This window comes from Watersipora subatra, unplaced genomic scaffold (assembly GCF_963576615.1).
Source record: "Watersipora subatra unplaced genomic scaffold, tzWatSuba1.1 SCAFFOLD_66, whole genome shotgun sequence".
Classification (NCBI taxonomy): domain Eukaryota; kingdom Metazoa; phylum Bryozoa; class Gymnolaemata; order Cheilostomatida; family Watersiporidae; genus Watersipora; species Watersipora subatra.
Genome location: NW_027045280.1, coordinates 451,859 through 455,568, shown reverse-complemented (window position 1 = coordinate 455,568; position 3,710 = coordinate 451,859).

Below are 3,710 nucleotides of genomic sequence, written 5' to 3'. Positions count from 1 at the left end.
TAGACATATGATACAGACCCTATTATAGTCATACAATTATTAATTAGCAATCAATCTTGCCACAATCAATACTCATAGAGAATCTATTCTTCAGACCTGAACCCTTGTATGTAGTATCAGTCAATTTATTTTTGTATAAGTTATCCTGAGTTACTTATTTGAAGTCGTCTTCTCATGTAAACTTTATTTTAATTTCTACACAAATAGTCTCAAACTAAAAATGAATTGCTCACTACTATCTTGCATTCAGAATACTTTTACTGTTTCCATTTTATTGGATAATATGCTTGCCAATAGAGGTTTTTTGTTATTTTGTTATCAGCAAAATAAAAGATTACTAACACCAAATTGAAGTTTTTGTTAACTTTTAACTTTGCCAATTTTAATCATTATGCTTGAATAAAGATGCACTTTTTAGGCTGTCAGCCGTAGTCATCCTAAACTTATCATTCACTTTCGATATCATCATATTGATTCTATATATTGAGCTGTATATGATGTCTGAAAAATCAAGAACAGAGTTATTGAACATATTTTAATTATTTGAAACAAGTTTATGACCTTTTATTGGAGTTATATTGGCATGTAGATTAGCTATGTTTTGGTTAGAATGATGATACATGTATCTGTGAGAAAAAGTTTGAAATTAGAGTTTCATAAGTTTCATGGTTATGACTAACTGTCTATGTATAAATAATATTCATAATTACGTATTGCATGTAATAAATGAGTAATTTCGGTGAAAATTTGTATAATTTGCAATTTATAGTGCAAGTCTCACATTGTTTCAACAAATAAAATTTTTTGTCACCATCGGAAATTTTCTGAAACTACCTTCTTTAAGACACAGATCTACATGAAACAATTAGGATTTGTCTATATGAAAGTAAAATCATTTGAAAGAGGAGACTTGGCTGGTTCTAGTGCAACTTGAATGCCTAAATTATCTCAGGTCTGTCTCTTGTAGTAGGGCAAGGCCAAGCATGGTGTCACACACACAAAGGCATATTTTTTGCTTCCTGCAACCATAATTTTTAGTTAATTGTGAAATTGTTAAATTGTTAAAGTGAAAACAAAAGTTTTCATAATGAAATCTTCTCTGATGAAGATGTTGGGCATGTAAGTAGGTTTTTCCTGTATGGTTTGTGACACGTGAGACAATTGATCATATCCTCTCAAACTTTGCATTTCATTCTGAAATAATTTTTGCTTCCATTTAATAATCAATACAAAAGTGAATTTTCTAGCTCGGACTTTTTTCCTGAGCTAATGCAAATTTTTCCTTATAATTCAGGCGAGCAAAAAATAGTTTGTTCTGCGCGTCACAATTTCAGTGCATTTAGTGGCAACTGTCCTTCCTAAGCCACCTGAGATAAAAATTTCTTATCTATAGTTCGATTTTGGGCTGCTATAGCTTAGCCAAACTAGCCACTTTTCTGAAAATCTTGCAAGTTTCTGTTTTATAGGTACATGGAAATATTTGTGATGCACAGGACATTTTTAATAATAAATTATGGTGATGACCACATTCGTTTGGGAGTTCTCTTTGATACTCTGGCATGTGTAAGAAATGCTAAGTATTCCAAGTCTAAAATGCCAGTTTCTTTGAGAAAAATAAAAAATTAGATCTATTTGATGTTGTTTTGTAACTCAGCATCTGGAGCTTGTCAATATTAGGCTACTCTGCTGATACACACATGTAACGTGCAAATCCTGAGGTAATATTTGAACCAAATGTGTATTTTTAAAGTATGGTCCCAAAAATTCTTTTTCACCAACACATTGAATTTTTAGTCAGTAGAAAAATTAGGTTTCCCTTATAAATACTGTAAGAATTTTTCTTCTGAACTGGCATGTGTTGTAATGACTGCCAAACTGATGTTAACATTATGCCACACTTCCTGTCCACAATCGACAAAAGCTTTGAAAACACCTGCTGAACTACACGTTGAGTGATGCCTTTGAGAGATTCAATGAGAAATATTTAGATGTCAAGGTGAGCCTTAGTAAACTTTAAAAAGTTGGGCCCAGTAATTTGCAAACCAGTTTCTAGACATGATCGAATCGTCTGGGCTTGCAAGTACTACAAAAATGCGGAGTTACCTCTACTGGGACTGCTGCAGACCAGTGTCTGTTCTTTTGAAATGTTTATTACTGTCCTACTGAAAAAACTATGTGTAACATGGAAAATGAATCATGTGTGAAGAGAGAATGTGGCTCTTGCAGCACCGATTTAATCGATAGTTTGGTTTTAGCGCTAAAGAACATGTGAATTTTATCAGTGGAGAGATGATAAAAACAGCTTCCTAAACAAGCTCAAAGATCAGATGCCATCATCTGACTTACTTGTGCTGCTGAAATGCCAACTGACATCACTTTCCCTTTATATGTACACTTCCAACCGCCAAGCCAAATCAATCAGTTACCTCAAACAGAATTTGAAAAATGGATAAGTGATTGTTCACAAATACTTCAGCGAAAACTTTAACTGTAAGCAAGAAGCAAAATTCAAAGCACACGCAACACCACATTAAGGGTGACAGTACTCGCTGTCATAATGTATTATAAGCTGAATGGAGTCCTAGTTCACAAATGCTATGCAATAGTTAGTGACAGCCTAGAACACACTAGGGTTCCTGTTTAAGCGTTTATTAGAGAACTTGCGGAATTTCTGAAAGCAGAAAATATTAACTTGCAACATTATATTCATTATGTAAGTGATGGATCCGCATCACAGTCAAAAATGCCCATAAGGAAGAAATAGAAATTCCTGCTGACCCGATTGCTTTTGAGACTTCACATGGCAAATCTGCAAGCAGATGGTGTTGAGGAAGTGTCAAACAACAAGTTCTAATTGCATTATATTGAGGATGGTATGCCAAAAACTCGGCAAAGTCATTTGCAGAAGCTGCAACAATAATAACTTACAAATCAGTGAAATCAATGAAGATTTTATACAACTCAGAAATTTGATCACTAAAACAGCAAGGATCTACAAAAAACGCTGGTCCTTTGCACCTCCAATTCGTAGCATTCAATCTTGCCATCACATAGCAATTCAAGAAGATGGTGATGTTACTCTGATAAAATGATGTTCTTACAATTGGCAGCCAGTTTTATCCACACTGAGCAGCAAACTTTATCAAAAATTAACCACAGGAAATACTTCACAAATGTTGACTCAGTTCTTACCACAAATACTGGTCGCAGTGACCAATGACTCAGAAGTCAGCATAGGAGAAATTCTCACAAGGGAAGCTAATGAAGGTAGCTACACTACAAAGTACATACACTGTGCATGCAAGCAGTTCATGTTGCCAAACCTCGACGACATAAGAACCACCCACCAGAAGATTCTTTGTAAAGTATCTCCAGTTAATGTACCAGCAGATACTACCAGGTCACCGAAATATTTCGTACTAGAAAATGAGAAAATTATAATCGCAGAGTATGATGATTTTAAAAAAAAATGGTTTACTGCATAAAAGTCTGACAATCTTGTGTTTGAAAAAAAGTGTTTTGTGTTTGAATAAAAATATCTATATAGCAATTTTTAACTATTAGTTGGTTTACCACAAATATATTCACTGTTACAACTATAACTCATGACAATTTGTGGTCTAACAACTACAAAAACAAAGAAAAATGCTTAATTTTTCGTAATGTTATTTTTGTCCTGCGCATCACAGTCCCACGCCTCGCAGGTGGTT